Genomic DNA, 14,206 nt, shown 5'->3' with positions numbered 1-14,206 from the left:
AAGAATCTGTTTACAATGGGGGACTTGACCAAAGAAGGCTGATCAGGTAGCCTTAAGAAGGCTGAAAGGGCAGAAAGGTAGCCCTTGATAGTGCCCAGAGCAGAGCCCTGCTGGGCAAGAGAAGGAAGGAAGAGTAGAACCACAGAAAGAGGGGCATTGAGAGGATCCACAGCCTTTGCTGTGCACCATGCCACAAATCTGTTCCACCTGCAGGCGTATACCGACTTTGTGGAGGGATGCCTGGCTGCAAGAATGACATTACAGACTTCAGGAGGCAAGTCAAATGGATTCAACTGTCGCCGCTCAATCTCCAAGCATGGAGGTGGGGACTGGACAGGTTCGGGTGGAGGACCGTCCGGGGCCACAAGGATGACTTGGGCCCGGTCGCGCTTGATTTTCTTCAGCACTCTGGGCAGAAGTGGTATAGGCGGAAAGGCGTACAACAGACCGCAACTCCACTCGTGACGAAAAGCGTCCCCGAGCGAGTGCCGCCTTGGAAATTCCAACGCGCAGAACGGATGACATTGCGCGTTCTCTTCGGTGGCGAATAGATCTAACCAAGGCTCTCCCCACTGCAGAAAGAGGCCTTGCGCCATGTGAGAAGTTGGCCCGATATGCAACGTTCGCTATTCTAGCGACCGCTATGTATCGTTCCAACGACCCTTATGGTGTTTGGTTGTAAGTCAACCTATAGACCAGCTATCCTAGTAGCGTGGATACGAGCAGTCTAAGGCTAAAGACTCGAGAGGGCGCGTTAAGCCAGCTGTTTACCACACATGTACCCCTTGAACACCCAGTGAAAGGACACCGCACAAGTGTTATGAAAATAAACAGGATATTTATTAAGATTCACAACAGCCCTGGACTCTTTATGAGGACAGGGTACTAAGCACAAACCAAATCTCTTAGGAAAATACTTCAAGTGCACAATTAAAACAAGTGTCCGAGGACACGGAAAGTTTAAGGTCTCGGGCGGACCCGATAAGGCAAGTCGGAAGCGAGGGACTCGGGACCCTAGAGTAAAGAGGCTATGCAGGCACCGAAATGCCGAGTTACCTAGCCACGAGGGCTGCGGCTGCACAAGTCTTACAGGCGTCGGGGTCTTCGCTGACGAGCCAGGAGCCGGAAGAAAAGGAGTTGCTGGCCGGCGACCAGTGATGAATAGTTCGTAGAGATCCAAGCCTGGATCAGAGATTGTTGATACCTGAAAGCAGAGGGGACCAAGTTCGTACTACTAGCCAGTAGTCAGAGGGTACCAGGAGGGCACCGGTTGGCCGTCACCTCGACCAGGTGAGTGGGCGACGCTAGGCTCTGCAGTCTCACGGACCAGGAGGCGTTGTCGGCGTCCACGGTGGAGGTGCGAGCTGTCCCACGAAGGATGATGCTGTCGGCGTCGCTGGGCCCAGGATGGGGCAACAAGCCTTGGCAGATCTCAGGGCCACGTGGTGGGCCTAAGATGGCGTCTTGAGTGGACCAGGAGGGTCCGGGGTGCTTCTCGCAAAGATGGAAGCAAGGGCCAGTCTGGAGCAACCAGACCAGCAGAGTTGTTTGTCGGTCGTCGTCAAGGAAGGGCACAAGCCAGCGGCTAGTGACCAGACAACGTGCTGAGCAGCGAGCAGAAGGGCCCCACGCAGATCGTGGAGATGCTGGGGGACTGCACTTCGGTGCTGGAGCGGCTCAGGGTCGGGGCTTCTCGGACCCCAGAGCACTCACCAGGGAATTGCTTCGAAGGTCGTGCTGGTTAAGAGCGTGCAGGTTCTGATGATGGCCGGTCCCTCGAGGTCTCGTCGCACCCACAGATCACAGCTGAGCTGATGACGTGGGTAGAGGTCAGAGGTGCCAGGGAAGCCGGTTCTCGTCGAGCTGGGCCGTCGGATTCCTTGAGGAAGGACTTACAGCAAACTGCAGAGTTCTTAGATGGTGCCCGCTGATGCGGGGTGACTACTCCTTAGTCACAAGGGAGAAATCTTGGGAAGAGTCTTGAATGTCCTTTCGTAGAAAGTAGTTCTTGATTCAAAGATGATCTAATTTGGAAGGGTCCCCGCTCCGACCTTTATTCTAAAGAAAGGAGTGGGTACATGACTAGGTCCTGCCCTAAGGGTGGGACCAGGAAGGGGGGTAGTTACACCCCTCTCCCCTGCCGGACTTTCCCCAGGCCAGGGCTGGCGCCCCTGGAACTGGTTCTGACCGGCAGATGCGTAGTGAGCACCGGGGTGCCACTCCGCAGTCACCTTCTCGCAAAAGCCCTACCTACCCAGAATACACAAACCCTGTCTGGGACGGTGCAAACACCGCCCTCGACAGGAAACCCTTTGTCCAAGCGCTCCTCGCTGGAAGGACTCCCAGCAGCAGGAGGTCAGACTCGTGTCTGTGGTGGCAGCATCCATTTTGTGGAGCTGAGGCTTTAGTTAACTTTAACCGGGGTTCACAGTTACGTACATGTCGTGTCCCTTTAGAAGGGCGGAATGCTAACCTCGTCGCCAGAGTTGGTGAGAGGGCAGCATCCCGATTCGTATGACACCTTACTCGACATGTCTTGATAACGCGACACCGAAGTTACCGATGTGGTACGCGTTACCATGGAACAGCCATTGGATCTTGGTTCCGCAAGCTGCAACCGGGCTCGGCTCGGGCCAGAGTCTAGTTCATACGAGCCCATGCACTCTGCCTTCAGGATTGTCAAGGCCTGCCATAGGAGTGACTGATAGGAACTCGAGTGTCCATTGTATGGTTAGATATAGGGCTACTATATCTAAAGCAAAGTGTGATTACACGACTTCGCCCCAGTTGTCATGCAGCCAGTTGTGTCAAATTTAGGAGGCCAGCCCGAGGTGGCATAATACATGCTGCAGCCCCTGGCGGCCCTGGGTACACCTATGCCCTGAGTTACAGGGTCTGATAAGGTGGCCCAGTACCAATTGGTAAATGCACCTAGGGTACATATCGTAATTTAGAAAGAGAACAGCCAGGCTGTGGGTCTGATTAGCAGGCCCACAGCCAGAGAAAGTCGTAAACCAGTGAAACAAAAGCAAAAAATCTGGGTGATCATAGGATTGCAGACCCTACTCTCCTACATGACCCCCCCCCAAACGTCGGAACAATAAGCTAACCTTGACCAGGTGAGTCTTCTCGTTCTAAGTGGAAATATCTGGAGAGCCCATCGGCATTGCCATGATCAGTACCAGGTCTATGTTCCACTGTAAAGTCCATCCCCTGTAGGGAAATGGACCACCTTAGCAGTTTGGGGTTTTCACCCTTCATCTGATTTAGCCACAAGAGGGGCTTATGGTCGGTCTGAATCTTTAAGTGAGTGCCAAACAAGTATGGCCTCAGCTTCTTCAGGGCCCAAACCACAGCAAAGGCCTCCCTCTCAATAGATGACCAATTCTTCTCTCTAGGGGTCAGCCTTCTGCTTATAAAAGCAATGGGCTGGTCTTGACCATCAAAATTCAGTTGAGAAAGAACAGCTCCCACACCCAACTCAGAAGCATCTGTTTGGACAATGAATGGTTTGGAGTAGTCCGGACTCTTGAGGATAGGCGCCGTGCACATGGCCTGCTTTAGGTCATCGAATGCTTTTTGACAGCTCACTGTCCACTGAACCTTTTTTGGCATTTTCTTGCTTGTCAGTTCGTTTAATGGTGTCACGATGGAACCATAGTTCCTGACAAACTTCCTATAGTAACCAGTCAGGCCCAAGAAAGCTCGAACCTGAGTCTGGGTGGTTGGAGGAGCCCAGTCCCTGATTGACTGTATCTTGCTCTCCAGTGGCTGAACCTGGCCTCCACCTACAAGGTGGCCCAGGTATACAACCTGTGTCTGCCCTATCTGGCACTTGGTGGCCTTGATAGTGAGGCCTGCTGCTTGCAGAGCCTCTAACGCTTTCCGCAGGTGGACCAGGTGATCCTCCCAGGTGGAGCTAAAGACAGCAATATCGTCAAGATACGCCGCACAGAAGTCATCCAGCCCAGTAAGGACTTGATTCACCAACCTTTGGAAGGTGGCAGGTGCATTTTTCAGACCAAAGGGCATCACCACGAACTGATAATGCCCACCAGGGGTTGAAAATGCGGTTTTAGGCTTGGCGTCCTCAGCTAACCTGATTTGCCAATACCCAGCTGTCAGGTCAAACGTACTTAAGTAGTTGGCCGAAGCCAATCTATCGATAAGCTCGTCTGCCCTTGGTATTGGGTGGGCGTCAGTCTTAGTGACTGCATTGAGACCCCTGTAGTCTACGCAAAACCTCATCTCTCTCTTACCACCCTGGGTGTGAGGTTTCGGCACTAGAACTACGGGACTAGCCCAAGGGCTATCCGAGGGTTCAATGACTCCCAGCTCCAACATTTTCTGCACTTCACTCTTGATGCAGTCTCTAACGTGATCAGGCTGCCGGTAGATTTTACTCTTAACGGGCAAGCTGTCACCAGTGTCAACCTCATGGGTGCACCAATCGGTCTGACTGGGTGTTAGAGAAAACATATGTCTGAACGACTGAAGAACCTGTTTACAGTCGCTCTGTTGATGTTCGGAGAGGCTGCCACAAAAGACAACACCATCTACCGATCCATCGTCAGGATTCTGAGTGAGCAGGTCGGGGAGAGGGTCACTCTCTTCTTCCTGTCCCTCATCTAGGGCCATGAGCAAACTCATGTCCTTCCTGTCGACATATGCCTTGAGCCTGTTGACATGAAGCACCCTGTGGGGGCTCCGGGGAGTTCCCAGGTCGACCAGGTAGGTGACCTCTCCCTTTTTCTCCAGGATGGTGTAGGGCCCGGACCATTTGTCCTTGAGTGCTGCTGGGGCCACCGGCTCCAACACCCACACCTTCTGTCCGGGCTGGTAAACAGTCAAGACAGCCTTTTGGTCATGCCAAGCTTTTTGGAGTTCTTGGCTGGCCTTAAGGTTTTCAGATGCCTTCTCCATGTATTCAGCCATCCGCGTGCGGAGGCCAAGCACATAGTCCACTATGTTGGCTGCAGGCTTTTTGAGAGGTCTCTCCCATCCTTCCTTCACCAAACACAGGGGTCCTCTTACAGGATGCCCGTACAAAAGTTCAAAAGGGCTGTAACCAACCCCCTTCTGTGGGACTTCTCTGTAGGCGAACAAGAGGCAGGGGATCAGGACGTCCCATCTACGCCGAAGCTTTTCAGGTAGTCCATGAATCATCCCTTTAAGGGTCCTGTTGAATCTCTCAACAAGCCCATTGCATTGTGGATGATAGGGTGTAGTGAACTTGTAGTTGACACCACATTCCTTCCACATAGCAGTTAAGTAGCTCGACATAAAGTTTGCACCTCTGTCGGAGACGACCTCCTTAGGGAAGCCCACTCTGGAGAATACTCCAACTAGGGCTCTTGCCACAACAGGTGCTGTAGTGGTCCTAAGGGGAATAGCTTCAGGATACCTGGTGGCATGATCCACTACCACCAGTATAAACTTGTGCCCTGATGCTGTTGGTGGTTCCATGGGACCGACGATGTCGATCCCCACCCGTTCAAAGGGCACCCCCACCACAGGCATTGGTATAAGGGGGGCCTTTGTCGTGCCACCTGACTTACCCTCTGGCTTGGCAAGTGACACAGGAGCGGCAAAACTCCTTGGTATCTTCGTTCATATGAGGCCAGTGAAAGTGTGAGACAAGCCTGTCCCACGTTTTCGTCTGGCCCAAGTGGCCTGCTAAGGAAATCTCGTGGGCCAAGGTAAGTAGGAAACCACGCTGAGACAAGGGTACAACCAGCCTCCTGGTCATGCCAGGCTTGGGGGTCTCTTGACTCAGTGTACAGGAGTCCATCTTCCCAGTATACCTTGTGGGTACCTGTGGCGTTCCCAGCAGCCTCAGCAGCAGCCTGCTGTCTGAGGGGTTCAAGAGAAGGGCAGTCTAACTGGTCCTTCCCCAGGTCTTCCCTTGAGGGTCCCCCTGAACCCAAGAATTCAACTTGTTCAAGTTCGAACTCCCTAGGCTCAGTTTCCCTCAATTCCTGTAGGTCAGCCTCCTCTGAGACTTGATCCACGACCTGGGGCAAGGGGGAAGGCGCAGCCTTAACCCTACTGCTCTTTTTCTTGGGAGGTGTCTGGTCCGTTGTTCCAGGATCCAGCACCTGTTCAGTGGGGCATTTCCTGACCTGTGACCTGGTCACAGCGAACACATGTGCTGGCAAACCTAACATTTCCATGTGAGTCCGGTGCTCCACTTCTGACCATTGTGACGACTCCAAATCATTGCCCAACAAACAATCCACTGGGAGGTCTGGACTAACTACAACCTTCTTTTGGCCAGTTACCCCTCCCCAGGAGAAAGCTACAATTGCCATACTGTGATTGGTAGTGACATTGCTTGCATTGGTCACCAGGAATTCTGTACCTGGCATGATCTGTCCAGGGTCCACAAAGTTAGGCGTCACCATGGTGACGCTGGCACAAGTGTCCCTATAGGCCTGAGCCATCTTTCCATTTATGAAAGGCGTCTGTCTGTATTTGCCCAAGGTATTGGGACTTATGTCAGGGGACACGTCCGCGTCCCCTGTACTGACAAGGACAGCCTGAGTGAGTGTGCCAACTAAGTTGTCACGCCCCTCAGAACCCAGGGTTAACCCTACTAAACCCTTGGGAGGCGCACTACCACTGCTGACTGTACTAGGGGGCACAGGTGCCTTAGGGGCTGCAGTGGCAGGAGTCTGCCCTCCTCCTTTCTTGGTGCACTCACTAAACCAGTGAGATTTACTTTTACAGTACTGGCACCATCTTTTGGATTGGCCTTCTTTCTTCTTTTGGGGAGCCTGACCCCCACCCTCTTTGGGTTGTTGGGGACCTGTCGAAGACTTCTGGTCATTTTGTTCCCCCTTAGAATCTTTACCCTTCTGGTCTGCTTTCTTCTGACCACCTTGACTCTGGCCCTGGTTCTGTTTAACTCTCGCACGAACCCATCTGTCTGCCTTCTTTCCCAATTCTTGGGGAGAGGTCAGATCCGAGTCGACAAGATGCTGATGCAACAACTGGTTCTGACAATTGTTTAAAATTTGTTCTCTCATCATCAAATTATACAATCCTTTGTAATCAGTAACCTTACTGCCCAGCAACCAGCCCTCAAAAGCCTTAGTGGCACAATCGACAAAGTCAGACCAATCTTGAGACTGCGTTTTCTGGGTATCCCTGAACAGCACCCTCTACTGCTCAGTGGTTAGGCCGAACCCTTCAACGAGTGTATTTTTCAAGACTTGGTAATCGTTCGCATCCTCCACCCTTGTGGTGAGGAGCTTGTCTCTTCCTTTACCTTCAAAGGAGAGCCACAAGATAGCTGCCCACTGACTCTGGGGAACACCTTGCACCGTGCAGGCCCTCTCCAAAGCAGTAATCCATTTGTGGATGTCGTCCCCTTGTTTAAAGGGGGGCACTATCTTACCAAGGTGTTTCGTATCGAAACTCTTTTCCCTATTGCTAGGTACATTGCTGCCACCAGTGGGGACTACCCCACTTAACTGTTGCTCTCTCGCAAAGGCAAGCCTTTCTTTGGCCAGGGCAAGTTCTTCCCTTTCGATCCTCAGATTAGCTGCCCTTTCCTTAGCTTCGTACACTCTCCGCTGAGGGGACGTCATCCCTCTTTGCGAAGAGTTGCGAGAGCCATTGGTTTGAAGGGATCCGCCAGAGTCTCTCGACAGAGATCGGGCTCGTCCATTCCCAATGTTAAGCGGACCTGACAGTAGCGCCGGGGGTCCCCCAGTACCACTATCATGTTTGCTTAAGTTGGACCTGCTTAGTCTAACGACTTCTACCTGTCCCTTATCTGCCTCATCCCCAGAGGGATCCTCATCCTCATCATCCTCCACACCTTCGTTCTCAGTTGCGAGGTGGATGAGGTCAGGATCGTCTCTGGTTCCCTCGAGGGGAGGCATGTCTCCTTCTGGATTAGAAGAGCTAAGACGGGTCTCAGCTTTTCTGGCATCATAAGTCTCCAAGAGACCAATCAGAAAGGACGTGGTGGGGTTAGACCCCTGCTTGATCTTCCGGGAGTGACACACCTGTCTTAACTCCTTGAAGCTCAGCACAGTATATCTTGAAGGGATGACCTGTGGAGGGTCAACTGACACAAGGGGAGACTCAGAGTTTCCTCCTTTGTCCGACATACTGTTTCTAGTGTGGTGTAAGTGATGCACCTACCTACACTACGTGTTTACCTACTGTTCCCTTGCTAAGAGTTGCAGCCAAGGTGTGCTAAGCCTTGAGGAGCTACAACAGCTGGTTCAGTAGAACTCAGAGTATTCTAAGCTTTAGTTATATGTACTAACAGTACTTGTGTGATCTTTCAACAAGATATTCTTAGGATACGTGTGGTAAAACAACAGCAAGCTCAAATCCCAACCGCTGCTCACCAATGTGAGAAGTTGGCCCGATATGCAACGTTCGCTATTCTAGCGACCGCTATGTATCGTTCCAACGACCCTTATGGTGTTTGGTTGTAAGTCAACCTATAGACCAGCTATCCTAGTAGCGTGGATACGAGCAGTCTAAGGCTAAAGACTCGAGAGGGCGCGTTAAGCCAGCTGTTTACCACACATGTACCCCTTGAACACCCAGTGAAAGGACACCACACAAGTGTTATGAAAATAAACAGGATATTTATTAAGATTCACAACAGCCCTGGACTCTTTATGAGTACAGGGTACTAAGCACAAACCAAATCTCTTAGGAAAATACTTCAAGTGCACAATTAAAACAAGTGTCCGAGGACACGGAAAGTTTAAGGTCTCGGGCGGACCCGATAAGGCAAGTCGGAAGCGAGGGACTCGGGACCCTAGAGTAAAGAGGCTATGCAGACACCGAAATGCCGAGTTACCTAGCCACGAGGGCTGCGGCTGCACAAGTCTTACAGGCGTCGGGGTCTTCGCTGACGAGCCAGGAGCCGGAAGAAAAGGAGTTGCTGGCCGGCGACCAGTGATGAATAGTTCGTAGAGATCCAAGCCTGGATCAGAGATTGTTGATACCTGAAAGCAGAGGGGACCAAGTTCGTACTACTAGCCAGTAGTCAGAGGGTACCAGGAGGGCACCGGTTGGCCGTCACCTCGACCAGGTGAGTGGGCGACGCTAGGCTCTGCAGTCTCACGGACCAGGAGGCGTTGTCGGCGTCCACGGTGGAGGTGCGAGCTGTCCCACGAAGGATGATGCTGTCGGCGTCGCTGGGCCCAGGATGGGGCAACAAGCCTTGGCAGATCTCAGGGCCACGTGGTGGGCCTAAGATGGCGTCTTGAGTGGACCAGGAGGGTCCGGGGTGCTTCTCGCAAAGATGGAAGCAAGGGCCAGTCTGGAGCAACCAGACCAGCAGAGTTGTTTGTCGGTCGTCGTCAAGGAAGGGCACAAGCCAGCGGCTAGTGACCAGACAACGTGCTGAGCAGCGAGCAGAAGGGCCCCACGCAGATCGTGGAGATGCTGGGGGACTGCACTTCGGTGCTGGAGCGGCTCAGGGTCGGGGCTTCTCGGACCCCAGAGCACTCACCAGGGAATTGCTTCGAAGGTCGTGCTGGTTAAGAGCGTGCAGGTTCTGATGATGGCCGGTCCCTCGAGGTCTCGTCGCACCCACAGATCACAGCTGAGCTGATGACGTGGGTAGAGGTCAGAGGTGCCAGGGAAGCCGGTTCTCGTCGAGCTGGGCCGTCTGATTCCTTGAGGAAGGACTTACAGCAAACCGCAGAGTTCTTAGATGGTGCCCGCTGATGCGGGGTGACTACTCCTTAGTCACAAGGGAGAAATCTTGGGAAGAGTCTTGAATGTCCTTTCGTAGAAAGTAGTTCTTGATTCAAAGATGATCTAATTTGGAAGGGTCCCCGCTCCGACCTTTATTCTAAAGAAAGGGGTGGGTACATGACTAGGTCCTGCCCTAAGGGTGGGACCAGGAAGGGGGGTAGTTACACCCCTCTCCCCTGCCGGACTTTCCCCAGGCCAGGGCTGGCGCCCCTGGAACTGGTTCTGACCGGCAGATGCGTAGTGAGCACCGGGGTGCCACTCCGCAGTCACCTTCTCGCAAAAGCCCTACCTACCCAGAATACACAAACCCTGTCTGGGACGGTGCGAACACCGCCCTCGACAGGAAACCCTTTGTCCAAGCGCTCCTCGCTGGAAGGACTCCCAGCAGCAGGAGGTCAGACTCGTGTCTGTGGTGGCAGCATCCATTTTGTGGAGCTGAGGCTTTAGTTAACTTTAACCGGGGTTCACAGTTACGTACATGTCGTGTCCCTTTAGAAGGGCGGAATGCTAACCTCGTCGCCAGAGTTGGTGAGAGGGCAGCATCCCGATTCGTATGACACCTTACTCGACATGTCTTGATAACGCGACACCGAAGTTACCGATGTGGTACGCGTTACCATGGAACAGCCATTGGATCTTGGTTCCGCAAGCTGCAACCGGGCTCGGCTCGGGCCAGAGCCTAGTTCATACGAGCCTATGCACTCTGCCTTCAGGATTGTCAAGGCCTGCCATAGGAGTGACTGATAGGAACTCGAGTGTCCATTGTATGGTTAGATATAGGGCTACTATATCTAAAGCAAAGTGTGATTACACGACTTCGCCCCAGCTGTCATGCAGCCAGTTGTGTCAAATTTAGGAGGCCAGCCCGAGGTGGCATAATACATGCTGCAGCCCCTGGCGGCCCTGGGTACACCTATGCCCTGAGTTACAGGGTCTGATAAGGTGGCCCAGTACCAATTGGTAAATGCACCTAGGGTACATATCGTAATTTAGAAAGAGAACAGCCAGGCTGTGGGTCTGATTAGCAGGCCCACAGCCAGAGAAAGTCGTAAACCAGTGAAACAAAAGCAAAAAATCTGGGTGATCATAGGATTGCAGACCCTACTCTCCTACACGCCACGTCCGAGTTCAGACGTCATTCGTGATCCGTCATGCACCTTCGGCTGAGCTCGTCTGCCCTGGCGTTCAGAGAACCTGCCAGGTGTTGAACCACCAGGGTCACGCCCTGATGTGCCAGCCACTGCCAGAGGTGCAGAGCCTCCTGGCAAAGGTTCCACGACCCCACCCCGCCCTGTTTGTTGCAGTACCACATGGCGGTGGTGTTGTCCGTGAACACCTGCAGTACACTCCCCCGGACAGAGGGGAGGAATGCCTTCAGTGCTAGACTAATCTCCCCCAGCTCCAGAAGGTTGATATGGAGCTGGGACTCCGGAGACCAGAGACCTCGGATCTCCGCCTCTCCATGTGGCCTCCCCAGCCCTGGAGGGACGCGTCCGTCACAACTACGTGCTCCGGCTGGGGAAGGGAGAGGGATATGCCGCTGACCCAATCGCGGTCCGTGAGCCACCACTGCAGTTGTCTCGCAGTGCCCTCCAAGATCATGACATGGTCGGACAGGTTGCCCGGATGCTGGGCCCAGTGAAACTTCAGGTCCCACTGCAGAGCCCGCATCCGCCACCTGGCGTGATGCACCAGAAGGATGCAGGAGGCCATCAGCCCCAGAAGCCGCACCGTCAACCTGACGAGACTCGGGATAAAGGCTGAAAGATCAGAATCAGAGCCGGAATATCCCGAACCCACTGCTCGGGGGAAAACCTGAAACTGCGCTGAGTCCAGAACAACTCCGATAAAAAGGAGTTTCTGAGAGGGGCACGGGTGTGACTTTGGCACATTGATGGAGAACCTCAGCGTGTGCAGGAGGTCGGCCGTAGTCTGGAGGTGGGAGACGACTGTTTGGGGTGAGCCCGCCTTCAACAACCAATCGTCGAGATAGGGGAAGACTGAAACCCCTGATGTGCGCAAATGAGATGCGACCAAAGACATCACATTCGTGAACACCCGAGGGGCGTTGGTAAGGCCGAAGGGGAGCAAGGTAAACTGAAAGTGCTTGTGGCCTACCGTGAACCGCAGGTAGCGCCAGTGGGCCGGCAGGACGGGGATGTGGAAATACGCGTCCTGCAAGTCTAATGCTACCATCCAGTCTCCTGGGTCCAGGTCCAGCTAGGACCTGAGCCAAAGTCAGCCTCTTGAACTTCTTCCTCCGGAGGAAGCTGTTGACGCTCCGTAGGTCCAAGATAGGGCGTAGGACCCCTTTGCCCTTCTTGGGTACCAGAAAGTAGTGGGAATAGCAACCACGTCCTACTTCTGGCCCAGAAATGCGTTTGATGACCCCCTTGGCCAAGAGGGCCGTAACTTCCTTCTGCAGAAGTTGCAAGTGATCCCCCACATGCGGTGATACTGCGGTGGCATGGCTGGAGGGGTCGCCTTGAAGTGGAGGGAGTAGCCCCTTCGGACGATTTGTAGCGCCCACCTGTCCGAAGAGGAGGTGATGGCGAACCCTGCCCCCCACTGGCGTCAAATGGGCCTGATAAGCCGGACTAGGAAGGCTTAGAGGCAGATGAGGAGGGAGCGGATGTGGACTGACCCTGCGGTTGTCCCCCGGGACCGGCACGGCGGTAACCACGTCCGCGTTAAGACTGGTTCTGCAGCCTGTGGCTGGCTGGACGTGTGCGGGCGCCCTTCCTTGGCCACGAAAGAGGCGAAAAGCGGATTTTTGCTGGCGTTGGCCTAGGCCCAAGGACTTGGCCGTAGCCCTGTAGTTCTTGAAACGCTCCTGCGGACTGTCCGCTTTGTCGCCAAAGAGGCGACAGCCATCGAAGGGCATGTCCATGAGCGTGGCTTGGACATCCCCCGAAATGTTGACGACCTCAACCAGGCGTGGCGGCGAACCGCCACCGTCGTTGCAATCACTCTACCCAGCGAGTCCGTGGTGTCAAGTCCACACCGGATCGAGTAGCGTGCTGCATCCCGACCTTCCGCCAAGGCTTGGGCGAGCCGTGTCCGGGCCTCCTCCGGGCACTGCGGCAGCACCTCTGCAACGGTATCCCAAAAAGAGTGGGTGTAACGGGCCATAAGGCAGGCGGTGTTGACAGACCGCAGCCCCAAATTCAGCAAGGAGAACAGTTTCTTCCCAAACTGATCATACCGTTTGGATTCCCGATCGGGAATGCGGTCTGGGATGTAGAGGCCTGGATGACCAGGGTCTCAGGGGTGGGGTAAACGGACAGAAAGCAGGGGTCGCCCGGAGCCGGGCGGTGGCGTCAGGCCACGTTCCGATCCTCAGGGAGGCCTGTGGTGGGCTTGGACCAGGTGCCCATCAGAACGTCGGTGAGGGCTTCGTTAAACGGCAGTAGAGGCTCCGAGGAGCTTGCCTGCGGTTTGAGCACCTCAGTGAGGAGGTTAGTCCTCACGGCAGCGACAGGGAGCTCAAAAGCCAAGTCCTTGGCCGCCCTGTTCAACACCAAGCTGTAAGCAGCCCCCTCCTCCGAAGCCACGGAGGGAGGAGAGACGAATCCAGTGTCGGGCGAAGTGTCCAGACTACTGGTATCCCCCAGCTCTTCTGCTCAGTCCTGGCTCAACTGGCACTGCTGTGCCAGGGGGTCCTCAGACACCTCCCAGTCCTCCTCCTCAGACCCCTCATAGTCCTCCTCATCCATCTCCTGATAAGCAGGCAAATATGATGGAGCCGGGTCGTAGGTGAAGGCCTCACCCATCGACGCCGGAGACTGCGCCGAGGGGCGCCAGTCCGAAGCAGGACCTGGACCGGGGCTTAAACTGGGGTCGACGTCGTCCGAGGACTGCGCCGGGAGCGACACCCGAGTCGTAAGGTCAACTGGAAACTAACCGGATTCAGTCCTGGATCCTGCGGGCCCTGCAGCATCGGGACCGGAGTAGACGACGGCGCCAGGGCTCCCAGTCGGACCCGCGGGGCCCGAAGGCGCCTCAGCAGGTTCCGACGGAGGGAAGTGCGACCTCATGGCCCTGAGGAAAGCACTGATCTCCTCCGGCGTTACGTGCAGCCCAGGGACCGGCGGGTATGGAGCTGGAAGCAGCACCTGCGGCTCCGATGCCGCGTGGGCAGTGTCGCCCGAACCACCGGCCGCGTTGCGCGAGCGTCGGAGGGAGTCAAAAGAGCGATGACGCCTCTTCGACTTCTTTTTCGAATGCCTCGACATACGTGAGGACTTGGAGCCCGACGAGTGGTGGGGACTCGTCGAGTGGCGATAACTGCGGCTCCGCGACCAGACCCTCGACTTCCTCTTCGACCGAGACCTCGAGCGTCGCGGAGCCGACTGCCGGAGCTCGAGCAGCTTACGGGACCGCTCCCGTCTAGCCTTCGAGGTCAAGGCCCAGCAGTCGGGGCACGACTTGTCATCATGGTTGCCCCCGAGGCAGTACAGGCACAGACGAC

The 14,206-nt window shown here is 54.7% G+C and overlaps 1 protein-coding gene across 2 annotated transcripts in view; it reads right to left on the bottom strand.

The window, feature by feature from the left end:
• RASA1 (RAS p21 protein activator 1) overlaps positions 1-14,206 on the bottom strand; it is a 926,777-nt gene that overhangs the window by 86,811 nt on the left and 825,760 nt on the right. The window lies entirely within an intron of this gene.

The sequence above is a fragment of the Lissotriton vulgaris genome, chromosome 3_1 (assembly GCF_964263255.1).
Source record: "Lissotriton vulgaris chromosome 3_1, aLisVul1.2, whole genome shotgun sequence".
Taxonomy (NCBI): Eukaryota; Metazoa; Chordata; class Amphibia; order Caudata; family Salamandridae; genus Lissotriton; species Lissotriton vulgaris.
This window is presented reverse-complemented; position numbering and strand designations above follow the sequence as displayed.